At 36.1% G+C, this 16,979-nt stretch overlaps 1 protein-coding gene and 1 long non-coding RNA gene across 17 annotated transcripts in view; one reads left to right on the forward strand and one right to left on the reverse strand.

Annotated features, from left to right (window-relative positions):
- LOC145546789 (uncharacterized) overlaps positions 1-16,979 on the forward strand; it is a 226,873-nt gene that overhangs the window by 209,060 nt on the left and 834 nt on the right. The window contains exon 4 of the long non-coding RNA XR_014083272.1: positions 869-1,024. This is a non-coding gene — a long non-coding RNA (uncharacterized LOC145546789). The remainder of the gene's footprint in view (positions 1-868; positions 1,025-16,979) is intronic.
- The window catches only part of SNCA (synuclein alpha), a 347,772-nt gene that overhangs the window by 11,752 nt on the left and 319,041 nt on the right, over positions 1-16,979 (reverse strand). The window lies entirely within an intron of this gene.

Here is a 16,979-nt window from a genome sequence, read left to right on the forward strand (position 1 = left end):
ATGGATGTACAAAGTTGAGGAGAAAAGCGGGGAGGGAAGAAGAAGAGAGGATTTTGCCTTGTGTAGTTAAGTTGGGTAAAATTGAATAAATTTATGAATCTTTTTAAAAATAAGCTTTAATAACAATTAGTATATGCATATTTGTGTAAAATTTTCTTTCATCTGTTAACAAAATTTCCTTAGACTACTGGTCTGCCCTTCATAAGATTGTGAAAGGTTTTTCATTACCCTTTTAAGTAATCTGACTAAAGATTCTATATTTTATAAAAATCATTTTATTGTGCTTCATGTTATATTTACAAGTATTTGATTACTTAAGAAAACTGAGTCTTCTCTCTTAAAAGAGCTATTTTTTTTAACAACTATTTAACTTTGTGTATCTGCCTGCAAAGTATTTTGTTGTCACTTTGGTTATGTGGATAACTAAGTATTATATCACAATAACCTATTATCCTATTTGAATTCCCCAAATCATACTCTAAATGAAATATTTTTGCCCTTGAAATAATTGGCATTTTCAAGAGTGTCCCTGAAGTAGCTCTAAAGATTTATTCTCTCATCATATATATATATAAAGGATGTTAAACATTGTTTATTTGATGCTAAATTACATGGTAAGCAGTGTCAGGCAGGAAGTAATACTAAACCTTCTTTAAGTTATATTTCTCTAGATGTATGTTATTAATGTGTACTCCAGAAATTGTGTACAATTCCTAAAAATATGATATGTAAAATTTTCAGTCATAATTCCAGTTATTACCTAAAAATGTATGTCACAAAAAATAATCAAATTTCCTTATCAATTGCATTATAATGACTTCTCATCAAATCTTTAACTGTGACTTGTTTTTTCTTTTGTGATTAACAGACACCTTCTGTTTTACTCTAATGCTTTGGGAAAAGTGTTCCTGCAAAGGTGCTTCACCTTTAAGAGGACTCCTGGAAAGGAGTATAACAAGTACTGATTTCTGATACTTTCCAATCATACCAATGAACAGACTGAAGACTTCGAAAATAAACAATGGTACCAATGGGAAAAGGTGGGAGGGAAGGGATAAACTGGGAGTTTGGATTACCATATACATATTACTATAAATAAAATAATCAACAAAGACCTACTGTATAGCCCAGGGAATTATACTCAATATTCTGTAATAATCTATATGGGAAAAGCATCTGAAAAAGAATAGACACATGTATACATAGATAACTGAACAACTCTGCAGTATACCTGAAACTAACACAATATTGTAAATCCACTTACTATACTGCAGTATAAAATTAAAAAAAAAAAAGATTTAGATAGGGCCTTGTACCAGAAAGAGAGCTTTAACCAGAGGTAACTTTCAGATAAATTTTATTTTATCTGAGAGGCAAAGCAAACATCTGATTATCAAACATCTGCTCTTTGCCTCGTCCAGTGAATCTCTTCCTCCTCTTTGAAGCTGCAGGTCCCTATTCTTTAGCTTAGGATGGTGTATGAATTTCAATTTCCTGGCTGCCTTTTGAATCCTGTATCTTTGTGGGGATCCCACATATACAAAATTAAGTGTTTTTCTCCTGGAAATATGTTTTATGTCAATTTATTTATTAGACCAGCCAAAGAACCTAGAGGGGAAGAAGGAAAAATTTTTCTGCCCATTTTTCATCTTTAATTTTGTAAGTTTTTAAAAGTATGTGTTCATTTCAATAGCTTTTCTGTTTTTCTGAATATGATTATTCTAAATTTCTCAACTCCATAGTATTAATATATATTTAAGCATTGTAAAATATTTTGTAACTATTCCAAGAGAATATAACAAGAAACATTTCAGAGAGTCGCTAGTTATAACTTTACCCAGATACCTGTATATTTACTGTTGTATAAACCTACCTTTAAAAAACTGAGTGTTATTTAGAAAGATCTCAACATAGTTCAACTCATTTAGAACTGTACCTAAGTATGCATTGAATGCTATGAAAGGAACCTTGAAATTTTGTATTTTATGGATATTAATGACTTGTTTTTAAAACAATCATATTTGATAAGGTGAAATGCGGCTTCTATTCATTTTTACCACAAAAGAAAAAAAATATCAGCGTAACAAATGTTGCTGCTGCTGCTGCTAAGTCGCATCAGTCATGTCCGACTCTGTGACACCCCACAGATGGCAGCCCACCAGGCTCCCCCGTCCCTGGGATTCTCCAGGCAAGAACACTGGAGTGGGTTGCCATTTCCTTCTCCAATGCATGAAAGTGAAAAGTGAAAGTAAAGTCTCTTAGTCGTGTCCAACTCTTCACGACTCCATGGACTGCAGCCTACCAGGCTCCTCAGCCCATGAGATTTTCCAGGCAAGAGTACTGGAGTGGGTCACCATTGCTTCTCCACAAATGTTGAACACCTTTGAAAAAATATTCTGTTTCCGTTTTTATGTTAATAATGTATAAACTCAGAACATGTTAGGGTAATAAAACACAAGATAAAAATATCTGGATCATGATATATGCCTGCATGTTTAGGAAGAGAATCTGTGTTCTATAGGTTCTATAGGGTAGTAATAGATAGGGTAAAATAATACCTTTTTTCTCTCTAATAATACCATTTCCAGAATATCTCTGGCCTCCTTTTAAAAATGGGATTGCTCTAAGTATGCCAACATATTGTACGTGTAGTATCTCACCTCTGCCCACAAACCTTGGAAATAAAAATGGTTATCAAAAATATTACAGTGGTACAGCCATCCATTGCTAATGAGCAAAGATACAGACTTATCAGAAGCTGCATGGAGCAGAAATGGTTGTGACTGACCTTTCCCACTACAGGACACAAACTCATGTTATTTTTAAAATGGAGCTCTTCTGTAAATAGCTGATATATAACCAATTACCAACTGATGTTTGTCTAGCTGAATTCTCTATAAAACAAGTCATAAGATGAGATAATACTTAACTGATAATACTTTATAAGAAACCAGCCAAGGAAGACAGAGAAGCATATCAGCTTAGGGAGATAGACACAGCTGGTCACTCAGCCCATTCAACTAGTCTATTCCTTTCAACTCAGTTCAATACAGAGAGGGCTAAGAATTGCATTATTTGTGTAGTGAGTTAGATGTAAAAGAGAATGAGTAAGCGGAAGGGCAAGGCATTGACAAGAATTAAAGAATGATAGACCTGGTAAAGACAAAGCTATAATTACAGGATTTTGAATGTTTTTGCACTGTTATTTCAATAGAGCAGTATTTTAGATTTTGTTTAACTTTTCAAGAAAAAAAACAATTTCAAGTTTTTATAACATACTGCCATGTTATACTTTAGATCTCCTAGTCCATAATCTTTCCATGAGCTTTTACTACTAATTTGTATAAGATATGGTCTAAGATAAAAGAAAGCACACATACACACACACAACTCTAGACCACTGATTATCTCTGGGGTTATCTCCTGAGACCATCTTAAATCTCCTAATTAAAAAGTGTAGCTGCAGCACATCATTTTCATCACAAATTGTACATGCTACCAACAAGAAAAATTAGCAACAGGCTGAGTGAAGATGGGGCTCCTGGTCATCTGTAAGGCTTTCTTATTAGCAAAATGACCTACACCCCTCATTAGCTGTGTTAGATACCTATTGAGATTGTCTCAGCAAATTTACAAATTACTGTGTAATCAACCATCTGGATCACTTGGGGATAGACAAACTGATGAACACCATTAAGTCATATAGTAAGCACACTATATTATATACACCTACAAAGAAAATTCATACCTTCAAAGAAATGTTTTCAGATTAAAAATGCAATTCTAAGACTCCACAGAAAAACTACTAGAACTGATAAATGAATCTGGCAAGGTAGCCAGATACAAGATTAACATACAGAAATTGGTTACATTTCTTCACCCTAACAAAGAAATAGCAGAAAGGAAATGTAAAAAAAAAAAAACCCAAAAAACCTTTAAAACTGCACCCCCCCAAAAAAAAAATACTTAGAATAAACCTGACCAAGCAATTGAAAGAACAAAGGAAATCAAAGATTATTCAAAGAAATGGGAAGATATCCCACACCCTTCAATAGGAAGAATTAATATTGTTAAAATAGCAATATTACCCAAAGCAATCTACAGATTTAATGCTGCTGCTGCTAAGTCGCTTCAGTCGTGTCCGACTCGGTGCGACCCCATAGACAGCAGCCCACCAGGCTCCGCCGTCCCTGGGATTCTCCAGGCAAGAATACTGGAGTGGGTTGCCATTTCCTTCTCCAGTGCATGAAAGGGTAAAGTGAAAGTGAAGTCGCTCAGTCGTGTCCGACTCTTAGCGACCCCATGGACTGTAGCCTACTAGGCTCCTCCATCCATGGGATTTTCCAGGCAAGAGTACTGGAGTGGGGTGCCATTGCCTTCTCTGACAGATTTAATGCAAACCCTGTCAAATTATCCATGGCATTTTTCACAGAACTAGAATAATCCTAAAATTCATATGGAACCATAAAAGACCCAGAATCTAAGCAATCCTAAGGAAAAAAGGAAAGGCAGGGGGTATAACTCTCCCAGACTTTAGACAATACTACAGAGATACAATAATCAAAACAGCATGCTATTGGCACAGAAACAGACATATGGATCAATGGAACAGAATAGACAGCCCAGAAATAAACCTACACTCCCACAGTCAATTAAAATTAGATAAAAGAGGCAAGAATATAAAATGGGAAAAGGACATTCTCTTCAAGTGGTGCTGGCTAAGTTAGACAGCTGTATGTAGATCAGTGAAGTTAGTACACCCTGTCACACCATGCACAAAAATAAACTCAAAGTGACTTAGACTGAAATATAAGACAAGACACCATAAAACTAGAAGAGATCACAGGCAAAACATTCTCGAACATAAACTGAATCAATATTTTCTTTGGTCAATCTCCCAAGAAAATAGAAATAATAACAAAATCAAATGGGACCTGATCAGACTTAAAGTTTTTGCATAGCAAAGGAAATCATAAAAAAAATGAAAAGGCAACCTGCAGAATGGGAGAAAATATTTGCAAATTATGTGACAAACAAGGGCTTAATTTCCAAAACACACAAACAGCTCATACAACTCAACAACAAAAAAACAACCCAATAAAAAAATGGGCAGAAGTCCTAAATAGACATTTCTCCAAAGAAGTAGTACAGCTTACCAACAGGAACATGAAAAGATGCTCAACACAGCTAATTATTAGAGAAATGCAAATCAAAACTACAACAAGGTGCTACCTCACACCAGTCAGAATGGCCATCATTAAAAAGTCTACAAATAACAAATCCTACAGAGGATGTAGAGAAAAGGGAACCCTCTTAACAATACTGGAGAGAATGTAAGTTGGTGCAGCTACTATGGAAAACAGTAAGGTTCCTCAGAAAATCAAAAATATAATATATGATCCAGCAATCCCACTCCTGGGCATATATCCAGATGAAAATATAATTCAAAAAGATATATGTGCCCCTATGTTCATAGAGAACTATTCACAACAGCCAACACACAGAAACAGCCTAAATGTCCATCAATAGATGAATGGATAAAGAAGATGTGGTTCATGTACATAATGGAATACTACTGAGCTATAAAAAGAATGAAATAATGCCATTTGCAGCAACATGGATGCAACTAGATATTATCATACCAAGGGAACTAAGGCAGAAGGAGAAATACAAATGCCACATGATATCACTTACATATGGAATCTAAAACATGGCACAAATGAACCTATCTATGAAACAGAAACAGACTCACAGACATAGAGAACAGACTTGTGGGTGCCAAGGGAAGGTGGGGGAGGGATGGACTGTGATTTTTGGGTTAGTGGATGCAAACTATTACATATAGAATAGATAAACAACAAGGTCCTATTGTATAGCACAGAAAATTATATTCAGTATTCTAGGATAAACCATAACGGAAAATAAAATTTAAAAAAGTATATATGTGTGTAACTGAATCACTTTGCTATACAGAAGAAATTAACACAACATAGTAAATCAGTAATACTTCAATTAAAAAATAAAATAAATATGCAAATCTATTATAAATAATAGTTTTAGAGAAACCAATCTGATTTTGAAATAAGTACTTAGAAATTGATCATGCTCTATTTTGGATTATGTATTATCATATTACTCATTTTATTGCCTTTTGCTTTTCTAATTCTTTCTTTAGTCTTGGCACTCCTTTCACAAAGAAAGAGAAAGGGAACAGATGAAATGAAAACTAGTTTGTTTTTAAAAGGTTTGGGAGTAGAGGAGAGAGTAAAGCTAACATATTAAATCTATTTTAGTGCTATTCTTTGGGTGTTCTTTATCAGTATTCCTGAATCCAGCTTTAAACACATTCAGCCATAAATTATAAAATAATTAGTCTATTAATTGGTCTATACATCAGGAATCAGTGTGAAACCATTTTTGAGAAGAAATTTTCTTTCTATAGCAAGACGCAGTATTCTATCTTAAATCTTCATCCTTGGTACGCATAACAAGTAACATAACAAGCAGCTCAGTAAAGCTGCCATATTTATGAAAGTGGCATGTAATTAGCTGACTCACCTAATACGACTTCACAGCAGAGCAACAACTGCCAGCTTTTCTCATGTTACTTGGGTATAGATCTAGCTGCAAATACTAATACACAATAGGGAGTCTGGGAATAAAGCAGTTTCAGTTTTCATGTCTGAAAACTAATCCTCTTCTTCCATTTATAAAATATTTTATGTCTAAATATATATTTATATTTGCTTATTACTTAAATCTGCATGAATAGAGTTCTTGAAGAGCTTCCACTTGGGAAGTGCTTGAATAAGACATCATCAATATGAAAGTAGGTCAGCCTTAGGAAGATCAACTCCTCTATTGAGCTAAGAAGGAACCAGTCCTTTCACCTTTGCAAATGCATTGATATTTGGAGGCAAGTCTTAAAACTAGTGGGAAGATCCCCTGGAGAAGGAAACAGCAACCCACTCCAGTCTTCTTGCCTAGAAAATTACATGGAAAGAGAAGCCTGGTGGGCTAGAGTCCATAAGGTCGCAAAGAGTTGGACACGACTGTGCAGCATATATTCATGCCCTTAAAACAAGCAACTGGAGGAGCAATCAGTGGAGAGGGTAGATTTTGGCCTTAAGAAGCCTCACTACGAACAAAGCTAGTGGAAGTGATGGAATTCCAGTGAGCTATTTCAAATCCTAAAAGATGCTGCTGTGAAAGTGCTGTACTAAGTACGCCAGCAAATTTGGAAAATTCAGCAGTGGCCACAGGACTGGAAATGGTCAGTTTTCATTCCAATCCCAAAGAAAGGCAATGCCAAATGTTTAAACAACCGCACAATTGCACTCATCTCACGTTCTAGCAAAGTCATGCTCAAAATTCTTCAAGCTAGGCTTCAATAGTACTTCAGCTGAGAACTTCCAGATGTTCAAGCTGGATTTAGAAAAGGCAAAGGAACCAGAGATCAAATGGCCAACATCCAATGGGTCATAGAAAAAGCAAGAGAATTGCAGAAAAACATCTACTACTGCTTTACTGACTATGCCAAAGCCTTTGGCTGTGTGTATCACAGCAAACTGTGGAAAATTCTTCAAGTGATGGGAATATCAGACCACCTTACCTGCCTCTTGAGGAACCTCTCTATGCAGGTCAAGAAGCAACAGTTAGAACTGGACATGGAACAACAGACTGGTTTCAAATTGGGAAAGGAGTATGTCAAAGCTGTATATTGTCACCCTGCTTATTTAACTTCTATGCAGAGTACATTGGGTGAAATGCTGGACCTGGATGAAGCACAAACTGGAATCAAGATTGCTGGGAGAAATATCAATAACCTCAGATATGCAGATGACACCACCCTTATGGCAGAAAGTGAAGAGGAACTAAACAGCCTCTTGATGAAAGTGAAAGAGGATATTGAAAAAACTGGCTGAAAACTCAACATTCAAAAAATTAATATCATTGCATCTGGCCCCATCACTTCGTGGCAAATAGATGAGGAAACAATGGAAACAAAGACAGACTTTACTTTCTTGAGCTCCAAAATCACTGCAGATGATGAGTGCAGCCAAGAAATTAAAATATGCTTGTTCCTTGGAAGAAAAGCTATGACCAAACTAGATAGCACATTAAAAAGCAGAAACATTACTTTACCGACAAAGGGCCACATAGTCAAAGCTATGGTCTTTCCAGTAGTCATGTATGGATGTGAGAGTTGGACCAAAATGAAAGCTGAGCACCGAAGAACTGATGCTTTTGAACTGTGGTGTTGGAGAAGACTCTTGAGAGTCCCTTGGTCTGCAACAAGATCAAACCAGTCAATCCTAAATGAAATCAGTCCTGAATATTCATTGGAAAGTGAAAGTGAAAGTCAGTCAGTCATGTCCGACTCTTTGCAACCCCATGGACTTAGTCCATGGAATTCTCCAGGCCAGAATACTGGAGTGGGTAGCCTTTCCCTTCTCCAGAGGATCTCCCCAACCCAGGGATCGAACCTGGGTCTCCCACATTGCAGGCAGATTCTTTATCAGCTGAGCCACAAGGGAAGCTCAAGAATACTGGAGTGTGTAGCCTACCCCTTCTCCAGCGGATCTTCTAGGCCCAAGAATCGAACCGGGGTCTCCTGCATTGCAGGTGGATTCTTTACTAACTGAGCTATGAGGGACTGATGTTAAAGCTGAAGCTCCAGCACTTCAGCCACCTGATGCAAAGAACTGACTCTTTGGAAACGACCCTGATGTTTGAAAAGATTGAAGGCAGGAAGAGAAGGGGATGACAGAGAATTAAATAGTTGGATGGCATCACTGACTCAATGCACATGAGTTTGAGCAAGCTTCGGGAGTTGGTGATGGACAGGGAAGCCTGGCATGGTGCAGTCCATGGGGTCACAAAGAGTCAGACATGACTGAGTGACTGAACTGAACTGAACTGAGATAGGGACTCTGCTTTCATACCTTAGGGATCCTAGGGAATGCTGAAAGGCCCCTGAGAAAGAGGAAATTTCTATCAAAAGCCAAGGCTCAGGTGTTTGCTTTCAAAAACAAGTGGAAAACTGGTCTTAATACCTGATGGGGAGAAAATACTTCAGGCAAAACAAACTGCTCAGACACATAAGGGTGCATAGGACCTGTAAGGCTCTGAGGCAGAAAGAAAAGCCAAGATCTTCAAGATCATGGCATGTGAAACCCAGGAGGAGAATCTTAAAGAATGAGTAAAGATCTGTCTTCTTCATCTAAGAGAGAAGACACTAGGAAAAGATGTAAAATAAACGGCTGAGCAATACAGCCATGTGCAGGTGATAACCGAGGTTTCACGATTCTCCATGCTACTGGGAAGAGATCCCTGTCAGATGTGAAGGGTTTTCAAGATCTGTAGGAAAAATTCTTCAGAGGACCTCAGCTTTCAAGTTGGAATATTTTTGTCTAGCATATAAGACAGGGGATGTGGAGGGAACAAAGCCCACAAAACACAGTGGTCAATTTCAGTAGGTACTGAAGTTACTCTCCTGTGTAAATTCTACCTTTGTTAAGTTCTGTCCTATCAGGTGTGGTTGTTTCTTTTGGATACTGAGAAAAACTTTCCTCTATCCATGTCTCAACAAATATGAGATAAAACAGAATTGATTTAGAATATTATCAAGAAAGATAATGGGTTGTGTACATCCTCAGAAGGTCATTCAAATGAAGTATCCTTAAATGCTTAATATTCCATCTTACTCTTACATGAAATAACAGCTAAGGCTTATTTAGTGTTTACTCTGTATTGGTTGTGTTTCAAGAGTTTCACACACATTATTTCATTTTAAAAACCAACTCCAGGTGGTTACTACAATTATTTACTTTTTCCGTGAATGAACCGAGACTGGAAATCTAGCTCCAAGGCACAAGCTCAGCTACAAGGCAATTTCTTGACAAAAGTATCTTACTAAAACATTAAGTTAAGCAGAATGTTAAAAAAAGATAAGTTAAACAGAAGATAAAATACAGTTTCAAAAAATTAACACTCTCAAAATGCAGTGTAAAATATGTTACGAACAAATATCTGAGCTATCTCTACTATTACTTACACATTTGTCACTATTTTATCAGAAAAAAAAATTAGGGGCTCAAAGAACTGTTGATATATATCTGAGTGGTATATTTACACAGACAAAAATCAGACAGAATAGCATTTTAACCTCATGGTTATTAAATCTGCAAACACTAAGTTGATTAACTTTTTGTTACAGGGTAAAATAGCTTATTATGAATTCAGTACATAACATTTTTCAAGTTTAGACCTTTTCATTACACTGGTTCTTATAGACTATGATAAAATCGTCAGAAAAAAATTGTTCATTTTTTCCCCTAAATATGTGGCACAGAAATTACAGTTTTCAAAATGGTTTGAAACATCACCTGAGTTTCTTTCTTCACTCTTTTGACCAACTGATAAAGCTTTTGCCTGGGTCACAGGGCTTCTTCTTCTTAGTTTTGCATTGCAAATGGTCATCTCTACCAACACCAGGAACATAATTTATCATTCTCATAATAAAAAGTAATGATCCAATAAGTCCCTGGGCAGATGTTACACTTAGTCATGATGTTTATTTATTGATTGTTCTGTATTATTCCAAAGAGAATTGAGAAAAGATTTCATCACAACCAATGAATAACCTTTACTTTGTCTAACACTATCTTTTTTTTACCTTTAATTAAGCACTAAATGCTTATTTGTGTTCTTTTAATTACTTTTAAAGTATCCATTATTTCTGTATAACATTACTGAACTCTCAGTAACTCAACAGAGTTCTATATTTTTTTCAAACATTCTTGCTTAATTTGGTTCATTTATAGCTCCCTTTTGTTTTGGGTTTTTTTTTTAGTAGAAACTCACGATTAGTATATTATCAGAGGGAGAAAAAACAAAGAACATGCAAAATATTCTGTATTTAAGGTACTGCAACTGTCTCGATGGCCTTAAGGAGTAGGTGGGGTGGGTAGAAGCATGTGTGTGAGTGTTGCAAAAACTATCTACTGAGGATGATTCCTAATTCTAATTCATTGCTGAGAAACTGAAACTGTATATACTATTTGTAATTTGGAAGCACAAGAGAGAAAATGTGCTTTAAAGAGCATGGGATGTGGTGGCAGACTGACCTAGTGGCAAATGCTATCTGTGAGATTTTGAGCAATGTAGATGTCTCAACTAGAAGATGGTAACTATAACAACTTTCTCTCAGAGGACAAGATGGCGGAGGAGTAGGTGGATATGGAGTACATCTCTCTCCATAGACACATCAGGAATACACCTCCCTCAGACACAGAAGTGCAGGCAGAACATCAGCTGAGAGTGGACAGGAGTACCTGACCAGCAGAAAAGAACATATAGACCCATGCAAAATTTGAGATCAAGCCCTGAGCCTTTGGAGTTGAAGCACTGACTCCAAGACCCTAGACTACCAGAGAATTAACCCTAGGGGGTATGTATAGAATAGTGAGAATTCACACAAAGGAAACCACTGGATTACAAGACCCAGCATCACCCAACCACCAGTAGCACCCTGTGCAGGATGCCTCATCTAAACAACAAACAAAACAAAAATACAAACCCAATTATCAGCAGACAGGATTACCACCTCACTCAGCCTTGCCCATCAAAGGAAAAACAAACAAACAAACAAAAACTCAGCATAAATCTCACCCTATAAAAAGCTACACAAACCACTGGACCAAACTTAGGAGGACAGAAACCAAAATGAAGAAAGAATTCAACCTTGAAGCCTGGAAAAAGGAGACCTCAAACACAGTTAGTTAAAAAAAAAAAAAGAAAGAAAGAAAAGGCAGAGAAATACTACACAAATGAAGGAACAAACTAGAAACACAAAAGTCCAAATAAATGAAGAGGAAATAGGCAAACTACTTGAAAAAGAATTCAGAATAATATAATAAAGATGATCTAAAACCTTGAAAACAAAATGAAGAAAATGCAAGAATCAATTAACAAAGACCTAGAAGAGTTAAAGAATAAACATGCAGAGAAAAACAGCACAATTACTGAAATTAAAAATACTCTAGAAGGAATCAATAGCAGAATATCTGAAGCAGAAGAATGAATTAGTCAGATGGAAGATAAAATGGTGGAAATAACTTCTAAAGAGCAGAATAAAGTAAAAAGAATGAAAAGAACTGAGGATAGTCTCAGAGACCTCTGGGACAATATCAAACACACTGACATTTGGATTATAGGGGTCCCAGAAAAAAAAGAGAAAAAGAAAGGGTATGAGAAAATTTTTGAAGAGATTATAGTTGAAAATTTCCTCAATACGGATAAGGAAATAGTCAATCAAGTCCAAGAGGCACAAAAAGTACCATACAGGATAAACCCAAGGAGAAACACGCCAAGACACATACTAATCAAACTAACAAAAACTAAACACAAATCAAGAATATTAAAAACAGCAAGGGAGAAGCAACAAGTAACATACAAGAGAAATCCCATACGCTTAACAGCTAATCTTTCAGCAGAAACCCTGCAGGCCAGAAGGGAATGGCAGGATATATTTAAAGTACTGAAAGAGAAAAATCTACAACCAAGATTACTGTACCTGGCAAGGATCTCATTCAAAATTGATGGAGAAATAAAAAGCTTTTCAGACAAGCAAAAGTTAAGAGAATTCAGTACTACCAAATCAGCCTTACAACAAATGTTAAACACCCTTATACAGTCAAGAAATACAAGAGAAGAAAAAAGATCTACAAAATCAACCCCAAACAGTTAAGAAAATAGCAATAGGAACATATATATCAATAATTACTTTAAATGTAAATGGATTAAATGCTACAGCCAAAAGACACAGACTGGCTGAATGGATACGAAAACAAACCCATATATATACTGTTTACAAGAAACTCACTTCACACCTAAAGACACATACAGACAAAATGAGAGGATGGAAAAATATATTCCATGCAAATGGGAAGCAAAAGAAAGCTGGAGTAGCAATCCTCATATCAGACAAAATAGACCTTAAAATAGAGAAAATTACAAGAGGTAAGGAAGGATACTACATAATGATCAAGGGATCAATCCAAGAGGAAGACATAACAATTGTAAATATCTATTCACCCAACATAGGAGCACCTCAATACATAAGACAAACACTAACAGACATAAAAGAAGAAATTGACAATAACACAATAATAGGAGACTTTAACACCCCACTCACACCAATGGACAGATCATCAAAACAGAAAATAAGGAAACACAAGTATTAAATGATACATTGGATGAGATGGAACTCATTGATTGAAAGATAAAAACCATATAAAAATCTCAATAGATGCAGAAAAAGCCGTTGACAAAATTCAGCACCCATTTATGATTAAAACTCTTCAAAAAATGGGCATAGAAGGAACCTACCTCAACATAGTAAAGGCCGTATATGATAAGCCTACAGCAAACATTATTCTCAATGGTGAATAACTGAAAGCATTCCCCCTAAGATCAGGAACAAGACAAGGGTGTCCACTTTCCCCATTATTTTCCAGCATAGTTCTGGAAGTCCTAGCTACAGGAATCAGAGAAGAAAAGGAAATAAAAGGAATGCAGATCAGAAAAGAAGAAGTAAAGCTCCCACTGTCTGCAGATGACATGATATTATACACAGAAAACCCTAAAGACAGTATCAGAAATTACTAGAGCTAATCAGTGAATTTCACAAAGTTGTAGGATACAAAATCAGTACACAGAAATCACTTGCATTTCTATATACTAACAATGAAAAACCAGAAAGGGAAATAAAGGAATCAATCCCATTCACCATTGCAACAAAAAGAATTAAATATCTAGAATAAACTTAGCTAAGGAGACAAAAGAACTGTGCACAGAAAATTATAAGACACTGATGAAAGAAATCAAAGATGACATAAACAAATGGAGAGATAGTCCATGTTCCTGGGTAGGAAGAATCAATATTGTGAAAATGACTATACTACCAAATGCAATCTACAGACTCAATGCAATCCCTATCAAATTACCAATGGCATTTTCCACAAAACTAGAACAAAAAATTTCACAATTCATATGGAAACACAAAAGACCCCGAATAGCCAAAACAGTCTTGAGAAAGATGAATGGAGCTGGAGGAATCAACCTTCCTGACTTCAGATTATACTGCAAAGCTACTGTCATTAAGACAGTATGGTACTGGCACAAAAACAGAAATATAGACCAATGCAACAAGGTAGAAAGCCCAGCAATAAACCCATGCACCTATGGGTACCTTATTTTTGACAAAGGAAGCAAGAATATACAATGGGGCAAAGACACCCTCTTTAATAAATGGTGCTGGGAAAAGTGGACAGCTACATGTAAAAGAATGAAATTAGAACACTTCCTAACACCATACACAAAGATAAACACAAAATGGATTAAAGATCTAAATGTAAGACCAGAAACTATAAAACTCTTAGAGGAAAACATTGGCAGAACACCCAATGACATAAAGCAAAGCAAGATCCTATATGACCCAGCTCCTAGAGTAACAGAAATAAAAACAAAAGTAAACAAGTGGGACCTGATTAAACTTAAAAGCTTTTGCACAGCAAAGGAAACTATAAGCAAGGTGAAAAGACAATCCTCAGAATGGGAGAAAGTAATAGCAAATGAAACAACTGACAAAGGGTTAATTTCCAAAATATACAAGCAGCTCATACAACTCAATGCTAGAAAAATAAACAACCTAATCAAAAAGTGGGGAAAAGACCTAAACAGACATTTCTTCAAAGAAGACATACAGATGGCTAACAAACACATGAAAAGATGCTCAACACTGCTCACTATTAGAGAAATGCAAATCAAAACCACAATGAGATACCACCTCACACAGGTCAGAATGGCCATCATCAAAAAGTCTACAAACAATAAATGCTGGAGAGTGTGTGGAGAAAAGGTTACACTCTTGCACTGTTGGTGGGAATGTAAGTTGACACAGCCACTATGGAAAATGGTATGGAGATTCTTAAAAACTGGGATAAAACCACCATATGACCCAGCAATCCCACTCCTAGGCACAGACCCTGAGGAAACCAAAACTGAAAAAGACGCATGTATCCCATTGTTCACTGCAGCACTATTCACTGCAGCACTATTTACAATAGCTAGAACATGGAAGCAACCTAGATGTCCATAGACAGATGAATGGATGAAGAATCTGTGGTACATATATACAAAGACATATATCTTATTCATAAAAAGGAGTGTATTTGAGTCGGTTCTAATGATGTAGGGGAACCTAGAACCTATTATACAGAGTGACGTAAGTCTAAAAGAGAAAAACAAAATATCATATATTAACACATATGTATGAAATCCAGGAAGATAGTATTGATGAACCTATCTGCAGGGCTGCAATGGAGATGCAGTTATAGAGCACAGACTTGTGGACACAGTGGGGGAAGGAGAGGGTGGGAAGAATTGAGAGAGTAACATGGAAACTTATATATTACCATATGTGAAATAGTTAACCAGTAGAAATTTGCTGTATGACGCAGGAAGCTCAGACTGGTGCTCTGGGACAACCTAGAGGGGTTGGATGGGGTGGGAGGTAAGAGGGAGGTTCACGAGGGATGGGACATGCGTATACCTATGAGTGATTCATGTTGATGTATGGCAGAAATCAACACAAAATACTGTAAAGCAATTATCCTCCAATTAAAAAAAAATGACAGCTTTTGCCTTATCTTACTGACTAGCTGGCTTTGACTCTCCAATGAACTGCGGTGTTTTGTTTGCTCAAACTGGAGCCCAGGCTCTCCTCTTTGTTCTCCTCTTGGCTGCCTATGAATACAGCTGAAAGCATTTGTACTAAATGATAGATGGACCTGTTACATCCTGAGTACATCTTAGAACTTAGATGAGAAGCAAACACTGCAGAGCTATCAGTGTAGATGCTACAAATACAATGTTCTAATTGTTTTTAACTGAAGACTTTAAAGCAGAAGCAGTGTTATATTTAGACAATATCAAGGATGAGAAATATTCACAGAACTTGTACTTGAAGATAAATATACTTTTCTTGATATTTACAATGTTGCTAAAGAAACATCTCTTATCCTTGCAATAATTAGCTTTCCATAATTGAAGCAGAACACATTATATTTTAAAAGCCCTGACTTTTCCTTTACAGACTCTTGGGTCAACCTCACAAAAGGGGCAGTACTATACTTGTGAAACAGTAGACTCCTAGATCAGTCAATTATACCCTCATCATAAAAATACAACACAGGGGAAAATATAGAGTACTGAGATCTTAGAAATAGAAAATACCAATAATGTAACATTACTACAGATCTTCTTTGACTTAAAATGTATTTATATCCCAATACCCTACGTAAGTTGAAAATCTAAGTTTAAAATGCATTTAATACAAGTAACCTACCCAACATCATAACTTAGCCTAGCCTATCTTAAATGTGCTCACACCAATTACATTAGCCTATAGCTGGGCAAAACCAACTAACACAAAGCCTATTTTATAATAAAGTATAGAATATCTCATGTAATTTATTGAATGCTTTCATGAAAGTAAGAAACGGAATGGGTGTATGGGTATAGAATGGTGGTGTATTGTTTGCTTACCCTCCTGACTGCATGGCTGACTGAGAGCTGTCACTGCCCAGTATCATGAGGGTGTATTGTACCACATATTGCTAGTCTTAGAAAACATTAAAATTCAAAGTATGGTTTTTACTGAATGAGTATCACTGTCACACCATCATAAAGTCAAAACAATACTAAGCTGAATCATCACAAGTCAGGGACTGTATTTATGACAGTCACTGTATAATCACAATGACTTGGGAGCACTGTGACTTGCTTCCAAAAATGTGCCATACATTTTTAAAATGTCTAACATTTTTGAAGGCAAGTTTAGAATTAAAGTTGTTCTGTCCTAATAATGATGATTTTATCATATTATTTATCAATGAGCATCTCCAAATTTGACA

This window comes from Giraffa tippelskirchi, chromosome 1 (genome assembly GCF_054371585.1).
Source record: "Giraffa tippelskirchi isolate mGirTip1 chromosome 1, T2T-mGirTip1v1.2.pri, whole genome shotgun sequence".
Lineage (NCBI taxonomy): Eukaryota > Metazoa > Chordata > Mammalia > Artiodactyla > Giraffidae > Giraffa > Giraffa tippelskirchi.